Consider the following 22351-nt stretch of genomic DNA (forward strand, 5'->3'; position numbering starts at 1 on the left):
ACTAGCACCTGCACACAAGAGCAAACAAGGTTAGCAATCAACCTAATAGACTCGGCACAAGTAAGGAAATAAGGTGCCACACACGGCACAAAAACAAAACACACACACACGGTGCAAAAAAAAATTAAAACAAAACAGAAACTAACAATTTAAACAAGACTCAAGACAAGGGATTAGCAACTTTGCTAATCCCCGGCAACGGCGCCAAAATTTGATGTGAAAAATTATGTTGACACACAAATTAAACCCTATTTGTGACAATTGTAGTAATGAAGTAAGTAGGGATCGTTCTAACCGGGGATTAACTAGGGGTGCTAATCTAATTTAAATTGACTCAAACAGAAACTAGAACTTAATTGGGACGAATTTGAAAGTGTTATGACTCCAATTGCTTAAAAACATAAAATAAAACAAATACGAATGACTACGACTCAACAAAATATGGGGGGATTGTGGTTGGACGAATTTAAGCTAAATGGGCAAATTGTAAAGAAAACAGATTTTAAGACAAAATTATGATGAATCAATGGATGATGGGATAGCTAAGGGGTTCTTCTCCACACATGAAATATATGCAACGTAAATCAATTTCCAATTATCAATCCAATAAGTTATGAACCTCGACACTCCAAGTTAATTAGGTCTGCTTAAATTAACCTTCAGATTCCCCTAGAATCATTGAATTGGATGAATATGCATCGCAAACAAATTATTCCTAACAAACTCTCTATATGAACAGCATGATAAAGATATAAGTTAGAATCATTACGTTCTTTGGAAATCATAAGCATCGACAAGGCATTTGTAACTATGAAAAGCATGATACGCTTGCCAGGAATCTACTTAACATGATCGTGACTAGCAACCTTCACTACTTGTGAATATAAATTCATAACGATTAGGTGAAACAAACTTATATCCTAGCATCAAATTCAAGCATGCAAATTAAGCGTGCACTCTCAATCAACATACAAGAATAAGTTCTAAATTAAACGGTTAAGCAAATTGTATTCAAAACTTATGCAACGATAATTGGAAGTAATCAACTTATTTCACATATATAATCATGGTTTCGAATCACCCCCTAGCTAACTAGGGGGTTTAGCCTCTCATGTTCACAGAAAGAGAAATACAAATGAATTTAACATAAAGCACAAGGGATTGATTACACCTAGAACGCCCAACGAATCCACGTGAATTGGTGCGCGTCGAAGCTCCTCTTTCCTCTTCTCCTTGCTGCGGCAGATTGGTTGTGGGTGGTTTTTGGATGTGTTTCTGGTTTAGGGATGGTTTAATGGTGGTTTAATGGTGCGGCAAGGTTGTGTGGTGGTGTAGGAAGGTGTGTAAGGTGGTGGAGAGTGGTAGAATGGCTGCGGCAGTGATGGGGGAAGGTGGCTGGAATGGTAGGGCAGTGGTTTTGGGTGTTGGTGGATGCACGGCTGATGGGAGAATGGGAGTTGGTGGCTGCGTGAAGATGGGGGAAGGCTGGAATTGGTGTGTCACCTGCACGGCAGAGAAGAATTAATAATATATGGTGCTGCGGCTGAAAGCTTTTGGGTGGTGGGATGCGGCAGTTTTAGAAAAAGGGTGAATGGGAGTGCACAGATTGTCAATGAATGGGGTGTATCATGCCTCGGTTTGAAGAATGGTGGCTGAATGAAATTAGGGTCAATGGAAAATGCACGGATTGGGAGAATGAATGGGGTGTGACGGCTAGTGAATGAATGGGTGAGATTCTAGGTTGATAATTAAATGGGGGGGGGGGGCCACGGCTGAATGATTCTCCATGCACGGGTGGAAAGAATCAAATAAAAATGGGATGTGGTGGCTGCGGATTCAATCCAAAAATGGGAGTGACGGCTAGCTTAGGAATTATATATGGTTTAGAAAAATAAATCCCTAGCTTATTAAATCAAAGGCTTACAAAAATTAGGAAATTAAATAAGAAATATAAAGGTGCGGCTAGGATTGAATTTGGGAGAGAAATAGGTTTAATTCAGAAATAAAAGGGCAAGGTGCGGCTAGGGTTTAGAAGCATGTGTTTTAAGTGCAAACCTAGGACAAAATTGCCCTCCCTTGTACGGCAAGGGAAGGGAAGAAAGGGAAAGGCACGGCAAGAGTGTTTAAGGATCCTAGGGCTTTCGTTTTGTGTCCTAAAGTACCTACAAAGACTTCAAAGTGGCTAGAAAATACGGACGTTTAAGATTAGGAAAGGTTACCAAAACGGGAAACTTAGGATTAACTTTCCTAAAATAGGAAACCTTGTTTGAGTAGGATTCCTCGTTTTGGTAAGAATTCATCATTGGAGTAGGAGTTCGTCGTTTCTTCAAGTCTTCAACTCATTCATTCCTCTTTCGCTCCAAAAGACTCCAATTTGCATCTTCTTGCACACTTTGGCCTTATAATCTGAAAATACACAAAAGTGGCCTTAAACACTAAAATAACTAAGTAAACACAACATAAATGCACGAGAACAAGCTAATTAAGTCGCATGAATATGCTCCTATCATGACCAGAGGAAAATATTGTGCTTGGTTGATCCTTTGATATGTTACATGCTTGGATTGCGATATTAAGTTGAAAACATAGTGAATTATATGATGGGTGGAATGGAAACCTTGAATGTCATGTGGGTTTGTTATGTAGGCCTGAACCTAGTAATTTCATGCTTGTTAAATTCTAACAATTGATTGAGAAATGCTATGCTTTTTTATTTGATGTACTGTGATAAAAGTCGGTGTAGTGAATGGCGAACTACGAATGGCTTGATCCCTATTTAGGGTAAGTAGGCAGTCTAACGAGGAAGTTAGATGCAGCCATAAAATGTACGAATAATGCTATGAAATTTGAATCTTGATCTACGCTTTGTACATATCCCGGAGGCGGGGTATGTTAGATATACGGGTATTTGGTGGCATCACGTGTCGATCCTGGATGTATGTCAGGATCAGGGCATGACAAGTATTCTCTACCTATAAAAGATAAGTATTTTATCTTATTCGGTTTATTTTATTTAATAAATTGTGGTGATAAAATTGTGATATCCAAAAATTAATTTTACGTGATTTGTTGTAGGAAAAGTAGCATCCGTATCGTCGAATATTTCCAACAATTTAAGCATATATATTCCAATTTACATGCATGGTTACTGAAACTTTGGATTCCGCATAATCTTATTAAATTAATCCCCGTGATCTAGTTTAATCAACATGCTTGTGTTCAGTTTTAAGAACACTTTCAGAAACATAAATTAAGTTTAGAATTCCAATCTCTAGATTTCATATGAAAATGAATTTGTTGTTGAGGCTCCCAAGTGTTAGTCATCTGCTAGTATTCACACAAATGAATCTTCGGTTGGTAAAGTAAGAAGATGACAAACTGCTAGGTCATTTTCAACGGTATAGCAGTGTGATGTCTTGTCTTTCTCTAAATTGGAAAACCTAATTCTCTTCTCTCTAAATTTGATTTCACAATATGTAAAATTCTCTCTTGGTCCAAAGACCCTTTAGCATTATATATAGAATAATTTCATAACCAAGTAGGATTACAATTTAATTCTCATTTTTCACATATGTGCCGCAGGCACTAAGGAATCCTTCCTTGGGCTTGCCACACCTTTCCGTTTGCCACTAAGCTCAATTCATTCCTTATTTTATTTATTTAGTTAATTTGGTCTTTCCGTTCAGATTGTGCTTCCTTATTCTATCTTAGTTTAACCAACAATAAATAGAAAAGCCCAAACCAAATATCCAAAAAATAAATTATTTATATAAACCATTTCTGTTAAATTCAATCTTCACCGATTTTATCCTTTAATATCATTTTATTGAGTGTGACCTTGTAGGTTCTAACTAAAGCTGACAATGAATAATTTAATTAATCTAATTAATCTAATTTTACATAATTAGTAACCATTCTAATTCAACGTTGTAAGATTAATCACAAACCGAATAGTAACATCTAGAAATGGCTTTCGGCTATCCAAATTAGTTAGAATATGTTTGAATAGGGCTGGGTTCGGTTCGAAACGGTTCAGTTTTTTGTCAAAACCGAATTTGAACCAAAATTTTGGTTCGATTCGGTTCGGTCCAATTTTTTTCGGTCTTTTTTTGTTCGGTTTCGGTTTTTTCATGAATTTTTTTTTAATATCTGGCGCTTAAAGCACATTTTTTTTCGCATTCAGCTGCAAATTTACCCTTTCTCTCAACACTCCGCAGATCCAAGGGCCTATCAAGCAGAGATGAAGGTGGTCGCTGCATACTTGTTGGCAGTGTTAGGCGGCAAGACCACCATAGCTGGTTAAGGTGGTGCTGTTGCAGTTGCTGCAACTGGTTGTGGTGGTGCTACTACTGCTGCCTTTGCTGCAGCTGAGGCAAAGAAAGAGGAGAAGCAAATAATGATATCAGGGGAGAAAAAAAGAAAGGGAAAGAAATGGGTGAGACTCTCACAACACAAAAATCAAATAAATCTGCAATACGAAACATAACAACAACCCATAAATTTACACCAAAATTTCAGATTCCCTCCATGGAATTTACTCTAAAAAAACCCATAAATCGACAAAATAAATAAGAGATTGGAGATCTTACCCTGGAGTGAGAAGATCGAGAAACAGAGAGAGAAGAATGGAGAAGAATGGAGAAATTGGAGGCATCGACAAGGAAGGAGTATCGAGGCGCAGGGGACGAGTGAGATAAGAGGGGAATGAAAAATAGAAAAGGTATGGCTGCTACTACTAGTGGCTAGGGTTTTGTTGATTTCTAATTCCACAAAAGACTATAGATTTAAAATCTCTATAAATAGTTTAGTCATACAATCATAACGAAACAAAACATGTTGCCAAGTTGGTTTCAATGAAACTTTTCAACCTAAAATGCATGGTTTTGAACCCTCATGCCTCTAAGATTTCAGAGATTTTTTTTAATTTTTATGATTTTTATAATTAAAATATTATAAAAAATAATTATATATATATATATCGGTTTGGTTCAGTTTCCGAACCTCAAAAACCAAAAGTGAACCAGCCATATCCAGTTCAGTTCGATTTGACAGTTTTCGGATCAGTTTTTTCGGCCTCGATCAGGTTCGATTTTCGGTTTTTTGAACCCACCCCTATGTTTGAGGGTTTAGGTTGTTCGGTTTTCGGTTTTTTGATTACATGTAATCAAAAGGCTTAAAACCAGTCATCAAGGGATAAATACTTTTACACTCTTTTTAAGCCTTTTGATTACATGACATCCAATGGTTCTTATTTATTCATTAAATGACATGGATGCTTATGTGGATTTTTACTAATATTAAAGATAAAACAAAACTGAAAAAAAACTAAAAATCTGGAAAATTAAAACTATAATTAAAAAAGGAAGAAACTTTAACTGAAATTGGTTCTCCTATTCCCATTTCAATCAAGACTTGGATTCAGGGTATATACTACTCATTCGTTTTCCATTCTCTGTATTCGTTCCGGCGCACTTTGGTGTGCCTATAAAAATGGAGGATGCATATAGTTTTAGGGATGAAAGTTTGTTCCTGATTCCTTGGCTTGCGCAATATCCTGAATTTATGCTTTGAACCAATTTGTACATATGAAAATACGGGGACACGTTATTCCATTTTTTTTAATTTTAGTTTTAATTTTCTAGATTTTATGTTTTTTTTTCAGTTTTATTTTATCTGTAATATTAGTTAAAATCCACATAAGCATCCTTGTCATTTAATGAATAAATAAGAACCATTGAATGTCATGTAATCAAAAGGCTTAAAAAGAGTGTAAAAGTATTTGTAAAAATATTTGTCCCTTGATCATATCCCTTTATTTAATTAATCTGGTCTTTCCTTTCAAACAAGGCTTCTGTATTTTATTTTAGCTTATTAACCAACAATAAATACAAAAGCCCCAACCAATTAATAAAAAATAAAATTATTTAAAATAAACTATTTATATTTAATTCAACCTTCACCAATTTTATCCTTCGATATCATTCTATTGTTGTACAACCTTGTAGGTTCAAACTAAAGCTGGCAGTGGATAATTTAATTAATCAAATTAATGTAATTTTACATGATTAGAAACCACGCTAATTCACAATTGGCCATTTATCACAGTGGTGGAAATGTGTTGGCATGATGATGTCGGTTTGAACCCAGTTCGTGGCTAATTTAACATCTAAATTTAACAAAATCTATCATTTGACAACAACAACAACAACAACAAAGCCATTCTAACTCAACTTAGTAGGATTATCCATAAACCGAACAGTAACATCTAGAAATGGCTTTCGGCTACCCAAATTAATCAGAATATGTTTGAATTCATACAACAATATTTGGAACCTTAGTTATGATTACAATGCAATTCGATTCCTTTATCTTCTTTTTCCGATCATATACTTTAGAGCATGGAAGATTTGTTAAACTTTATGCATGAATATGATCACCCTAATGAATCTCCTGTATGTTGTTTTGGCCAAAGACTTTCGGAGATAGATCATAAAGGGGCTCCTAAAATATCAACCTTCATAATTACCTTGAAGGTGACAAAAGAATCATTGAAATGAGTAGACACATAGATTCTTTGAAGTGCAGGAAGTGCCTTTATTTACTAATCTAATTTAGGCCCGCAATGGTAAGGGTACGACCAATCCTTCTGCATTTGCTCCATTCCTTTTTGTGCATTCATGTATCTTTATATTGATGCATATGATCCTGAACCTTACATAATAGGGCTCCGCTATTGTTTGAGAGCTCCGAGGCTAGATCAAAGATCACATTTATCAACACCAGATAAAAGTGATGCCTCAGGTCTAAAACTAGTTGCATTTATAACTTAGAAGTGTGGTACGATTGGCAACTAAGTAATCTTATATTCGTACATTTCTATAGTTGATGAATGTTCTGTGAAATCAATCTTAAAGACAAGCACCTTTATGTCTATTCTATGTAACTGCATACTAGTTTAAGACATACTACTGAATACGATATAATCCAGTGTTTGTGGATGTTCAATAGTCATTTCCATAATTTAAGACTATATGTATCTCAAGATTAAGACATCTTGGCAATCTCATCCCTACTACTTAAGTTATTCCTTGGACTCATCCTTATCAATAATAGATCTTTCCTAATCTGCTATTCTGTTACACGCTCCATTGACGGATGTTCTCACTCGCCCCTTGTTGTCGATGACTCAATAATGGGTTTCCACGAATAACCAATTACATGTTATCACGTCAATTCCTTTTCAGGCATACTTCAACATAATGAACCTTCCTAATCCATTATTAGATCAAGCACTCGTTTGACAATTATTCTGACTTGTCCTTTGTTGTTGATGACTCAAAATCGGGTTGCCAGGAATAACCAATTATGGATTGCCATGTCAATTGCTTTTTTGGTATGCTCCCACACTACATGAGTCAACCAAGAGGATTCGAGACCAAGACTCATCATGAACACATGTGCAAGCTAAGGAAATCACTCTACAGTTTGAAACAAGCACCATGAGCATGGTACGGTAAGATTCTAGAATTTCTCTCTGAAAGTGATTATTCTGTGGCACTTGCAGATTCCAGTTTATTTGTCAAAGCTAATGGAGGAAAACTAGTTGTCATATTGGTGTGGATGACCTAATCATCACTGGTGATGATGATAGAAATTCATCGAACAAAGGAGAATTTGTCAGTTGGCTTCTAAATGAAATAACTTGATTAGTTTAAACACACTTGGGCTAGAGGTCGATCACACAGAAGAAGGGATATTTCCGTGTCAATTGGAATATGTAAATATTTGTCATGGAAATTTAGGATGCTTGAATGCAAGCCAATATTAACACATAAGGAACCCAATGCCAAGATGTGCGCACATGAAGACAAGTTTAGACGATGCAACAATGTATCTACAATTGGTAGGTAGTTTAACCTACTTGGCTTTTACTTGACCTGAAAGTTCTTACGTAGTTGGTGTGATGAGTCGATACAAGCAAAATTCAAAGAAGCCTCATCTAGAAGTAATTCAACGAATATTGAGATATGTAAAGAGTACAATTGAATGTGATCTCTTGTACAACAGTACAAGAGGTGAAGATTGTAAGATGGTTGACTATTGTGACGTAGATTTTGCAGGAGATTATGGCACCAGACGATCAACCATTGGTATCTCTTTAGAATTTGTTCTAGAGTAGTTTCGCGGTGCAGTAAGAGACTACCAACGAAATCTTTGTCAACTACAAAAGCAGAGTATAGGGCAGCAGCAATGGAAGCTCAAGAGGTTCCATGGTTGGTACAGTTAATGAATTATCTACAACAACTAGGAGATTATTCAATGTCATATATACCACGACAATCAATTGGCTGTTTGTTTCATGGGTTATCCAATTTTTCATGCGAGAACTAAGCATGTGGAGATACACTACCATTTTATCACATGGAAGTTTCTACAAGAAGAAATTGAGATGCCCAGAATAAGCCAGATGATCAAGTTGTGGACTTGTTCCCAAAAGGTTTGAATACTGGCAAGTTCAAAATGTTTCATCGACAACTGAACATAATGAAAAGAATGAGTTGGCGTTGAAGGAGAGTGTTAAAGACCAACACCAGCCAATTAAGCCCAGCCCCTCATAAAAATCTTTTTGTGTTCTCTAGATAAATGTTAGAAGATTTTTTCATATATGCAGATTAAACATGAAAAAATTCTAGACTATTTTAGCAAAGGAAGTTAGTGGAACGAACTAGATATTTCTAGCATGGTGTTTCCACGCTTCTCCAAAGTTCCATCCATGCCGATAAAAGGAGAAGACATCCACCCTATTTGAAACAACCAAGAAGTGAGTTCTATTCTAAGTGTGAGAGTGAGGTATAAGGTTTTTGTGAGTGCGAGTGTTCCAAAGTTTGTCTTTAAAAAGTTAGAGAGTGTCATAACTTCTAAATTGTGTCTTTGAGAGTTTGTGTGCTGTAAAATTTGTGAGTGTAATACAAGTAATTTGTTTACTTGTTTTGTCTCTCCAATACTTTGTATACTCTAATTTTCTCAACATAGTCTCCCTCTAGAGGCAATTATTTTACTTTCTCTCCCCTCCCTATTTTTTTCTCCGCCCAATCTCATCCTAACTCTCCCTTATTTTCTCCGTCAAATCTCACCACCTATGCCCATCATTTGCTAAAGTAACCTTCATTTTCCCGTCAATTATTCATCTCGAGGGCGAAAATCAATACTGAATAGGTGGTCGGCCAAGAAATCTGCAGATCTTTGCTGCCATATTGAAAAGGCGCAACCGGCAGATAGGCGAGCATCGTAGATAGGAAGGGTCGAGAGGAAAGAGAACGCAAAAGCAAAAGTCAGTTTTAATAGTATTTTAAGTTTGACCTTTGCTATTTTCTCCCTCCATTTGGGCTACGTTTCTCTAGCAATTGTTCATTTGGCTAATTTAGCGTTGAACATAGCTAGGCTGTTGGAAGTAAAGTTTTCTCAACTATAATTTAGCGCTGAACATAGCTATTTAGCGTCAAACATAGTATTGTAAGTTTAACTTCTGCTACTTTTCGCATCATAAAATGCAAATAAAAAAATAAAAACAATTTCGGATATCAAACATGTGATGAAATATTTCGTTGTGCAAATGTTTAATGCACGAACATATTTCGTACTGTAAAGGTTTTTTTAGACGAAACGTTTTCGTCACCTGTAGATCTTTGCGATGCAAACATTTCGTTGCCTCAATGTTTGCGCAACGATAAAGTTTTCTCCCGAAACTTTCGCATTTCTTGCCTGTATTTTGTCGTGTAGACTTCCTTCCATGACGAACTGTATATATATTTTTCCCACAAACCTTTGCGTCTCAACCTTGGCCCTATTAATTTAGCGCAACGAAGTTTTCATCGCCCAAAAAATGCAATGTGTACAGGCATGCATGCGTGTGTGGGTGAGATAAAGTTTTCGTTTAGCTGCATAATTCTCTCATATGGTTTTCTGTCTCTCTGGGGACATTGGATAAAATTTAAACGCTACAGAGAAGATTAGTGTGGCTCTTGTGCAAGGATGACACTCATAAATGGAGAAATTAAGTATTAGTCTTGTTAGCTTCTGGTACAGATTGTTTTATTGATACATTTATAACAACAACGATATGAACATTCAAGTAGAAGAGTAATTTAGCTAGCTAGCTGGTAGGGATTTTACCACCTGCAAAAGTAGAGATAAAAACACTTTAAATACTTGCAAGAGTACAAGGTAATTGTAATATAGATGGCTCTAGTAAGGTCGTTCTCCACAGGGATTGAATGAATAATCTATGTTAAATCAAATCTTAATTAATTATTTAAAAAAAAAAATTGACAAAAAGTTGATCTTATGATTTAAAATATTAAAAATGAATTTAATTAAAAACAATTAAATAAATTGGGAAAGTAAAGAAAACAAAAGAAAATGGTTTTGAAAATAAATTTGAGCACTAGGGTTCCGCCGTCACCTTGACAATCATACGTAGTTCTTTCAATTACTTATGAATTACACATGCATATTTTGAAGGTTAGGTTTTTCTAAAGTATGCCCTACTTGGAACCTCCAACATAAAACAATATCTAACATGCAACCCGTCTGTGGTGTCCAGATCGAATATGAACATGCAAGACTCATTAAATTTTGTGAAAACCTTCTGAAAAACCATATAACCCTTAAGACGTGTCGTCCATCCTAAGAAGTTACACATATTAACCACAAAAAGCCTTGGTCAATTTCAGGGACAACCCTCCACCAAAATTGCATCAAATTACTTTTCTAAATACCTTAATGGGGGCCAATCATCAAGACATGTAGATAGTTTAAAGCACAGTGATTAATAATTCAAAACTTGCATGCATAATATCATAAGCAAATTGAAAAAAAGCTACGTATTCTTGCTAAGGCTCGTGGCCTCACCCTAGCAAACGAAACTAGCTACGAACAGTCATAAAATAAAATATTATTAAAAACATGGATAGAAAACATCTTGATAATAAACTTGAATCCTCCAAAGTAGTGTGTGCGTTCTCCTTCTTTTCTCCCCTCTCTTTCTTAACCCTAATGGCTAAATATCTTATTTATACTACTACAAAATAAAATCCTAAAAGGTCTTAGAATAAAACTAGGAAACATAATAAAATAATAAAACAGAAAATAAAAGGTTTCCTATTTGAACTGAAATCCGGACTTCTCAGAAAATCACACTTTTGACGGACCAAATCAACTCCAATTTGGTCCCAAAAGGTTCTGAAGACGTCCCCTACAGATCCTCAGAATGAATCTTCCTCAAAATATGCCATCTTGACCTCCAAAATACTTAAAACATCCATAAACGTCAAACTGGGAAAGCTGCGCGTTGGGCCTTAATTTCATCACCATGGTCAAACGGCTTGGTAGAAAATTCTGAAATTTTGATACAATCATCTTGAAAGGCACACGAACATCCTCCAATTAGAATCACTCCAAAATTCATCTGTTTGATCGTTTTTTGCTTCAGAGGAAGTCGAATGCCTATATTAAGAATATAAATCCAAGTATCAAAATTCTACCAAAATAATATAAATTAATACTAAAAATAAGGTAAAATATATAGTAAAATATTGACTCATCAAATACCCCCAAACTTAGCTTTTTGCTTGTCCTCAAGCAAAACAAAACTAGAAAACAAAAACAAAAACTAACAAACTAGAAACTTTATTAAAACTCAACGAAGATAAAATTTTCATCTTCAAGTTGCAATCCATAGAACACGTTACAAATCAGAATATCTTTCCAATGGTTCCAACTAATCCCACCACAGAGTCTAAGCTATTTAGAATCAATTAGAAAAGAATTCATGAACTTCCTTTGGTGTAAAGTGAACCAACATAGCTAAGAAAACTCGAACAAAACCCTTACATTTTGTCATTTTTATTCCACACATACTAACTTTATATATATTTTTTTCGCTTTTTTTTTAATTTTTTAATTTTATTTTATTTTATTTTAGTAACAATAGTGGTTGTGCAATGTCAGTTCCCTTAAGCTTTCTATCCAACCCATGTAGCGAGTTTTAAGTCAATGACTCCCAAACCACAAAGGCTTTAAGGCACTAGGTGTAAAACGCCCCTAAGGACTTATTAAATCGAGCTGAAAGGGCTACGAAACCAACTAACCACCATGCCCCATGCCAAGACTCTACTGTTTAACGCGAGAATCACTGTTGATCAAGCAAGACTGGCCCAGTTACTAAGCAAAGTCTCGGGTGGAACAAATATTACTTTATTACACATACTAAACTTTACTTTACTAAGAACAAAAATTGAAAGTAAGTGTTTCAATCTCACTCCTCACAGACCATGTTGATGTGAATGTGCTAATTTTAAAAGTATAACTCATGAATTAGTGTCTAAGCAACGATAAATAGAAAAGACTCCAATGTGAGATTAACCTTCACTATGTCTATTTGTTCTAACATTTAAAATAAACTATGAATATTAACTTAAAAGAATGAAATTATTTTATTGACTCAAAAATCAAAGACGTAAAAATTCTTATCTCCCACCCCCAAACTTAAATCACACATTGTTCTCAAGGTGTAGAAAAGTAAAGAAAAGAAAAGAAACAAAAATAATAAGTCCTAAAATAAAAATGTAAAACAACTAAAAATAAATAATAATAATAAAAAACTAGGAAAAGAAAGATAGAAAACAATAAAAAAAAAATAACAAATAAAACAGAAATTAAGAGAAAAGAAAAGGAAACTGACACACCTGGGATTCGAACCTGAGACCTGCGCGCTGACTGCGCAACACACACAAGCCACTTGTGTGAAAACCCTTTCTGGCTATATAAGAGTTTAGCTGCTTCATTTCCCATCTCTGATTTCATAAACCTCAGCCACTTCTCTCTCTCGCCTCGAGCTCAGAGCCATGGGAATTCACTTCCTCTGTCTTCATTTCTCTCAAACCCTAACACAAAACCGCTGCTCCCTAGCCGTGCCTCCAAAACCATAGCTCATATTCGATGTACAACCTGCAACCCCCAAACTTGAATGTAATAAAACTGTTAATAAAATGTGAGGGAATGACTTAGTGAAAAGGGTCCCAAGCAGTATAGAGGCCTTCGTAGCAACCCCATTGTAAGCACTTCAGAACTTCCACATTGTTTCTGTTTCTGCACTTTGATAAATGTTGATGAATGGATGATGAGTGCTAGCACGCTCAGTGGATTGTATGGTCGACTCAAATCTGAATGCAACCTGCAATCACAAATCCCTCCCCAATTAGATAAGTAAAGAAAAATAATAAGAATTAAAATTGCATTTTTTTTCTTTTTTCCGATTTTTAATTTTTTGTGATTTTTGTAATTAGGAATAAAAACAGGAAAATAAAATAAACGAAATAAAAAGAAAAGAGTTAGAAAAATTAGGTTACTTTCCAATTAGTGTTTTAGTTAACGTCTATAGCCAGACGTATTTGAATGAGGTTGGTGATCACGTCACTTGTTTTCTTAGAGTCAACCACTTCGTGATAGCATCATACGGCAACAGTAGGTATCGAATGAGTTGTTGTTTGTCAGTGGTTGAATTCTTCGTAATTGCCCTTCTATCTAAATGGCTTTTTGTAATCAAATAGGGCCCTTCCCATAGAGGCTTGCGTCTTTGCTAAACTGACTTAAACCTTGTATTTAATACCCACAACCTTTGGATTGGCTGAATTTTTGGACGAAAGATTGGGCTGCCATTAAGCACTTTATTCTTTCCCTTACAGATCTCAGCCTTCTTGTACGACTCCTCGTGAAGTTCCTCAGGTTTGGTGGGCTGTGCAGGTGTGCTGTCCTCCAAAGCATCAGCTTTCGTGCATGCTTGCAGACTTTGTGGGAAAAATTCTTGTGGCACATAAACTTGGGTAGCAATTTTCTGGTGGGATTATAGGATCACCATGTGCTGCTTCCTCCCCTGGACGTGAATGGCTAGACGATTGCTCCCCAGTTCTTGTGACAATCTCCTCTTGTTCATCGTAGGCTTGAATTTGAAATCCTTGATTGCTTCTTTCAATGTACAATTCAGATGATTCCAACAATATAGAGATTTTGTCTTCCACCAGAAGCTCTTGGGGAACATCAGGCTGCTTAAAATATTTTTTATTACATGCCCACATAAAATAAAGATGTTTTTTCAAACATGGAGCATAAAACTCTAAATAGGGATTGTTCCAATGCCTTTTTGAATTGTCTTTCATATTGATATGTTTTTCGACAAACTCCGGAAAACATTCTCTTTCGGGGCATTGATAAAGGGCACAAACTATAGGTTTAAATTCATAAAAACTCTTTTCTGCTAAAGAAACCCATAAAGGCAATCCTTCTGCTGGTAGGTCCATTATTGAATTGTTCTCAAAATTAATCAAACAATAACCTACAAAAATAAAAATAAAATCAACAACTAAATAAAAAGATATTTACAAAAATAATTAACTAAGAATATGATAAACACAAATTATTTGAAACAATCCCCAACGACGGCACCAATTTCTTGGTAGGGATTTTACCACCTGCAAAAGTAAGGATAAAAACACTTTAAATACTTGCAAGAGTACAAGGTTATTGTAGTATAGATGACTTTAGCAAGGTCGTTCTCCACAGAGATTAAATGAATAATCAATGTTAAATCAAATTTTAATTAATTATTTAAAAACAAAGTTTTGAAGAGGTTGATTTTATGATTTAAAATATTAAAAATGAATTTAATTAAAAACAATTAAATAAATTGGGAAAGTAAAGAAAACAAAAGAAAATAGTTTTGAAAATAAATTTAAGCACTAGGGTTGCGCCGTCACCTTGACAATCATACATAGTTCTTTCAATTACTTATGAATTACACATGCATATTTTGAAGGTTAGGTTTTCCTAAAGTATGCCCTACTTGGAACCTCCAACATAGAACATATATCTAACATGCAACCCTTCTGTGGCGTCCAAATCGAATGTGAACATGCATGACTCATTAAATTTTGTGAAAAGCTTCTAAAAAACCATATAACCCTTAAGATGGGTCGTCCATCCTAAGAAGTTACACATATTAATTACAAAAAGCCTTAGTCAATTTCAGGGACAGACCTCCGCCAAAATTGCATCAAATTACTTTTCTAAATACCTTAATGGTGGCCAATCATCAAGACAAGTAGATAGTTTAAAGCACAGTAATTAATAACTCAAAACTTGCATGCATAATATCATAAGCAAATTGAAAATAAGCTACATATTCTTACTAAGGCTCGTGGCCTCGCCCTAGCAAACAAAACTAGCTACAAATAGTCATAAAATAAAATATTATTAAAAACATGAATAGAAAATACCTTGATAATAAACTTGAATAATCCAAAGTAGTGTGTGCGTTATCCTCCTTTTTCCCCCCTCTCTTTCTTAACCCTAATGGCTAAATATCTTATTTATACTACTAAAAATTAAAACCCTAAAAGGTCTTAGAATAAAACTAGGAAACATAATAAAATAATACAACAGAAAATAAAAGGTTTCCTATTTGAACTAAAATTCGGACTTCTCAGAAAATCACACTTTTGACCGACCAAATTAACTCCGATTTGGTCCCAAAAAACTGAAGATGTCCCCTACAAATCCTCAGAAGGAATCTTCCTCAAAATATGCTATCTTGACCTCTAAAATACTCAAAACGTCTAGAAACGTCAATTTGAGAAAGCTGCGCGCTGGGCCTTAATTTCATCACCACGGTCAAACGGCTTGGTAGAAAAATTTGGATTTTTGATACAATCATCTTGAAAGGTACACGAACATCCTCCAATTAAAATTACTCCAAAATTCATCCGTTTGATCACTTTTTGCTCCAGAAGAAATCAAATGTCCTACATTAAGAATATAAATCAAGGCATCAAAATTCTACCAAAATAACAAATAAATTAATACTAAGAATAAGGTAAAATATATAGTAAAATATTGATTCATCACTAGCTACTTCCTGATCGTGATAAATAGTTCCAATAGCACTGCTTTCACTAATTACTCATATCCCAAATCCAAATAGAAGTTGAATCGTGGTCGTTATGTATGTAACATCTCTTCAGAAGAAAGAATCGAATCCATGTTTCCCCTTCCGATCTCAAATGCTCCATCCATAGCTAGATCATCATCATCATAAATACCACTTCCCCAATAGCTTGCTGATCCATAGCCTCCCACTTTAGTACCAGACACGTCCCCACCAACTTGCTCATTGATTACAAGTGCACCATTGTTGTGATCAATCCGATTGATCTTGTCTAGCTCCATATCGATCCAATCCACTACACTGACAACACCACTATCATTTGAGGGACAATCATCTAATAAAGCACATGATGTTCCCTTAGCCAACAAATCAGAAACATTATTTTGCTCATAAACACACAGTGTTTGATCTTGATCTTGATCATGGTCTGCCCCTGATTTCTTATCCACAAACCCTAATCCCAAATCAGTACTCATCAACTTCCTCTTTTCATTGCTAGCAGTAGCAGGCCACTTCATATTCTTAACCTTTTTATTTGAGTGATCAGAGATTTTGAGGCATTTCTCAGTAATTTGTATAAATGATTCTTCTTGGTTAACCACTTTGGACAAAATAGCAGTCATCTTATCTTGCAAACACTTGCTTTGCCTCACAAGCTTTCTCACTTTATCTGAATTAGGGGCCATGTGTTTGATCACAGCAGCCAAGGCACTCACTTTCCATGCCTTTTTAAGATCGTGGGGCTTCCGATAAGGAGGAGCGCCATGCTCTACAGAAATCCCTTGGTCCCAGCACCACATCTCCTCCCCAGTGGGCCACCAAGGAGGAGCCAAACCCTTCTCCAGAGGGAACCTCCGCTGTGGCGGCATGCAGTGCTGCATCAGAGCAGAAAGAAGAGACGCCAAAGTAGTGTCTTGCAATTCATGAAGCAAATGAGCATAAGAGCCATGATCTAACTCACCTTGTTCAAAAATCAGAGCTGGCAGATGCTCGGCTATTGCAATGGGGGCGTTTTGGTCAAATCTCACTTTGTCTTTCCACCACTTTCTTAAGCTATCAGAGGAGCCCGTCATTGGCTTTCCCTTCTCAGGCACAATCCCATACACAAAGCCCTTTGCTTTGCATACCTCCATGATTTTCCCCATGTATTTCAGTATCGAATCTTGGGATCTTGCCATTTTCTTTCGACGAGACACTTCTTGCTTTGCCAACGACCCTGCAGGTTCTTCTTCATCTTCACGGTCTTCTTCGTCCTCAATGATATTTACACTCTTTGAGCTTTTGTAAGCGAATACGATGCTTCCACATTCGCTTCTTGAGCTCTTCGTAGCTGATGTGATCTTCAGCTGCTTCCTCATCTTTTACAACTATCCCAACCCTTACAGTATCAACTTCTCCATGGAACTCTACCATAGTTGAAATATTCGCGTCTCTATTGATATGAAGACTGTGTAACTAAGTTAAGTCCATATAAAAACAACCAAGTCCAATGGCGGTGAGAAACGAACTTGCCAAATTTAGAAACAACAATGTGAAAGCTTGAGGACAAGATTGGCTTTAACGAGGTTGAGGGAAAATTTTGGAGGAGTCTGAAATCAAGGAATTACGTGAGATTCTGAAGTAACAAGCTAATGGAGGGGTGGTGCCGTACGCGGTGGATCTGTGTGTAGGTACAGTCAATTTGTGTGTGTGTGTGTGTGTGTGTATGATTTTTTTTTCAAATATAAGTTTGCATGCATGTGGGACGCATGGTGTATCCATGGTTACCAAATTTGATTGACGAGCTAAGAGACTTATCCATTCCAAGATATATATATATATATATATATATATATATATAAGTTGTCACTCCAACTTGAATGAATTAAATAATCTTCTACATTTTTCATTCCAGTTGTAGAGTTGTTTTTAGGCCAATTTCAGATTCTGTGGATGTGGAATACTACGTAGGGCAAGTTTTGATGAAATAATTAAATTTAAGGCCTATGATGACATTGTGATTTGTGACGACGAAAGCAAGCTGCATCATCATGTTCAATCTTCAATTTCAAAGATTGAGACCATACATGCGTAAGAAATCGCTATGTACGCTAAGAAACGAAAATTATGATGTGTTTGCTGTTTGGTTTGGAGACAGGAATATATATGTACACTTCGTCAACCGTCCTTGATATTGTTCATGTTCTGTAACTTCTCCACATTTTACATACTAATCGAATTTCAAACATGATATTCACTGGTAGGAAAAACAGCTTATGAGGCGATACTTTGCGCGACGACAAAAATTTTGTCACTCAAAGTGTGTTTGTGGAACGAAATTAGGAATTCGTCACGAATGTTGAAAACTTTACACAATGAAGGATTTTGTCACGCAAGGTATCTTTGCTCAACGAACCAAACTCTTCGTCGCACAAAGTCCTTCAAGTAAACGCGGGTGAGAAGTTTTTTGGCGCCAAATCATCGTGCAACAAAGAATTTCCCATGTAAAGATTTTCGTCACGCAAAGGAATCTGAAATGGTCGGTGCGCATTGAAGTCATCATATTTACTGTGTACTTACGAAGGGTTCATCGCACAAGGTTTTGGGACCAAGGTGTGCGACCAAATGTTTGTTGTATGTATAAATAGCACAAGTGGCGAAGCCAGGAATTGATAGAGGGAGAGGTGAAAATTAAATGAGTAAAGGCAGTGGCAAAGCCATAAATTGTCTGACAATAAAAAAACAAATCGTCAGTGCAAATATGAACCCTAAAAAACTTGAGTTGTTTCTTTAAACAAATTCAATATTCAACAAAGACAGTAGTAATCCTGTGAAAACAAACCTGTCTTTTGCTCATCTTGTGGACATCATCCTCCCGCCACTCTCGGTACATCGAGAAGAATTCCAATAGCAATTCCGGATGCACAATACTTATATTGTCAAAACTAATAAATACAAGCAACAATCTTGCAATAAAATATAAACTATGATAATTGAAAATTAAATAGTAACAATGATAAAGAAACGAGACTCTTCCCTTTTAGTCATGGATCATCACCTCGTTGGGCATTTTGTGTATTTGAATCTCGTCCACACGTTGAACTTCGCTATTCTCCATGAGTGAAGGGTTTGTGAAACCCTCTCGAAGATGGAGTTGGATTTGGACCCAGATAAGTGGTCTGGCGCAGCACAAACCGATCCCTCTTTGCCCAATACTTGATTAATCCTTTTAGTAACCCTTCACACACGTTCAGCTAAATCGACTACACTACAAAATTCCATTAAAAAAAAATTACAAAAAAATAAAATTATAAACTAGGGTTGTACTGGAAGAAAAAAAACAAAGCCCAACAAGAAAAAAAAAACAAAAAAACAAAAAAACAAAACAAAAACAACTCAAAAAAAAAAAAAAATAGAGCCTACGCAGCAGCAGAGAAGCCGGGATTGCATCACTTCCAATGGGACCAGTGGGGCAGAACAGCCGCTCCTGGACTTATTTTTGATGAGGGGAGGGTTGGCCGCCCCTCCTTGCTCCACTGTAACTTTGCCCTTTTACCAACACTACAGTGTAGACTCTAGTGGTACTTTTTTTTTTTTTTCTTTAACATGTGAGGGGAGGTCTTAATTTGGATTTACTTGTGTGACAAGTTCAATAGTTCAGTATTATCACTAGTTCATTGTGTGGCTATTTGAGGCTTGAAATGTTAGATTTAGGCCGAGAAGAAATAAATCAAAATGGAGGGACGCACTCTTGGCCCAATGGTGATCCTTTAGGTTAAGTGACTTTATCAGCACATGAATGGACAATTTGATCAAGTCCTAATGGAATTGGGATTACTAAGGGATCAAACTTAGCAATGGCTTGGTTGAGTCTTGAGTGAAGTGAAATTCTTAAGGTCATGATACGTTTTTTTATAAGATTCAAATCATTCCAAGAATGCAAACTTATGGTTGGTCAAATGGGGAGTGAATTAAGTGCATAAATGAACTAGGTTCAACATCCTAGTTCAGGCCAAAGAGATCAAGACTAGAAAGAGATTTAGTTCAGTACAAGTAGATTGATGAAATAACATCAAGGATATCCAGGTAGTTGCCGAGAAGGCATAGCCATAACATGACTCTACTTCAGCAAGTTTGGTCATCACAAAATTCACCCTTATAAATAGAAGTAGTTCTGCAATGTACAGAGGACCTTCAACTTAACACATAGCTCAACGCTTTATGCGAAACCTTTGCTCTACATGAAACCTTATCATACCCTGAGAAAAATACCAACGACCATAGCCCCATGTCAACATACATTCAATCTGGATAAATAGCATTGTGTTGGTAACTAGTGACATCAGTTTGGATTAACATCATTGGAGGTGTAGAACTAGTTGATTGAGAAATATCTTTAGTTTGGATTAACAACACTATTTCAAGTTTGGTTGGTCACTCGCGAAGGGTATTTGATTTTTTCACCGAACAAGGTCACTTTATCAACTATCTAGCAAAGTGAGGTGTTCTATGATTGGTTACTGGCATGTGCACTTCAGAGTTTGACATTCATATACCGAACAACATTCACAGTGAATACATTCATTTTCTTTGAGTATTTTTCTCCCTACAACCTGATAACAATTCAATGCACATATATTTTCACAAATATAGTAGAAGTTGCCAGACCTGGTGCAGAAGATCCTGAACATAGTAGTGAATTGCATAATCTTGTCTTCATTTTCTAAAATACTAGGCTGAAAGTGTTCATTCCTTGGTCACATTCGCTTGGTGGAGAAGTCAGCATCACATTTCACCACCACACCACCACACTTATCTTGTTTGCCCAACCGAGCTCGGTAACGAGTTAGAACGTCCACATAAATCAAACAACGTAGTTAGCTCAGTAGTTACTCGACGTGCGCACTACGTAGGATTTATAATTTCTAGGATTATCATTTTGACACGCCAGTGGGATCAAGTGCTAAAAAATGACGAAGTCCATGACCATTGAATCCCGCTTTATCAAGAAGAAAACAACAACGAGGAAAACATCGACAAATCAGACATCTACAAACCTGGAAATGTGCCATATAGCGTAGAACTAGCACATGATCTTCCTGCTTCCGTCACGCCAGATTTGCGGCATACCAAAAGGTGACAATAAATCTTGGCGACCAGAAATTAACTGCGACGGCTATCGCAATGACTACTAAGCGTACCAATTTTAGACCTCCAGAAAGAATGGTCAAGGAAGACAACAACGAGGACAATGAGGCCTCGAATGTACTTCCTAAAACCTTTATTCGGCCCAGGCTTGCCAAACACACCAGACATCTTGAACTTACATTGGAACGTGAGCTTGGTCTACTTAGTCTCAAACAAGATACAGCAAATCAGTACCACGAGGGGTTAAAGCAGACTCATAAGGAAACAAATCGCTCATTGGTAGCATTATTCACTGAGATTCAACAGACCAGATTGGATGCCACTGGAAAGAAACATGCACCGAGTGAGGGTCTTGGCTTCATTCGTGCAAGAAAAATACCCTGGCGCTGGCAAGAAAAATATTCACTAAGAACATGCACTGGCAATAAAATTAACCTTAATTTTTTACAAATCCTTTTGACTCATTGTTTATTAAATTAAGGAGTTCTTGTCATTTTAGTCCATATTTAACAAAATTTTCACGGAATGGCCAAAATAATCGATGATTGACAAATTCAAAGACCACTTCTATTAATTTCAAATCTCAAGAACCAATGTTATTAGTTATGCCATTTGAATGACCATTTTAACTAAAAAGTCATCAATATATCATTTACTCGTGCATAATATTCTTTTCAGTGTTATCACATTCCAGAAATCATTGTCAATCTTGGGCCAATTATGGCACATCTATTATCTAGCTGTAAGAAAAATCGCATATGAAAGCAATAGAAAGCGAAGACAGATAGCAATAAAAGCTTTTAATAATACAGGCGCCGAGTATAGAGTGACGTCCAAAGGTTACCATGAAAAGATTGTAAAGGAAAATTAAAAGCACTTGCAAAATGTACCAATTGTTATTTTCTATTTTCTTAAACATGGAAAGAATGCTTTGGCATCTACATTGTAGTGTTTGCTAAACAAACAAGAACATTTTTGCTAAACTTTGCTTCTTTTTCTTTTTTCTTTTTTCTTTTTGCCTTTATCTTTGTTCAAAGACTAAAGCGCCATGAGTGAGGGCCGCATGAAGGGCCTCTTTGTACTATTCACCTCAATATAGACTCATCTGTAAATAGATGGATATTTTAGCCAACAAAAAGAAGAGTAATTTACACCAACAACTTTAGCAAATAGATAAACGGTTCTTAATACGTTTATCGAATCCATCCATTTGATTTTATATAA

The 22351-nt window shown here is 36.1% G+C and overlaps 1 non-coding gene and 1 pseudogene across 1 annotated transcript; one reads left to right on the forward strand and one right to left on the reverse strand.

Moving 5' to 3' along the window:
- Positions 1 to 9965: 9965 nt before the first annotated feature.
- LOC148690597 (U6 spliceosomal RNA) lies at positions 9966 to 10068 on the forward strand. The gene has a single exon (XR_015957388.1). It is a non-coding gene; the product is annotated as a U6 spliceosomal RNA (small nuclear RNA).
- A 5985-nt stretch (positions 10069 to 16053) lies between these two features.
- Positions 16054 to 17663, reverse strand: LOC137725172 (putative ETHYLENE INSENSITIVE 3-like 4 protein pseudogene; annotated as a pseudogene).
- Between the last annotated feature and the right edge of the window lie 4688 nt (positions 17664 to 22351).

The sequence above is a fragment of the Pyrus communis genome, chromosome 15 (assembly GCF_041283825.1).
Source record: "Pyrus communis isolate YQ-2024b chromosome 15, ASM4128382v1, whole genome shotgun sequence".
NCBI classification, from domain to species: Eukaryota; Viridiplantae; Streptophyta; class Magnoliopsida; order Rosales; family Rosaceae; genus Pyrus; species Pyrus communis.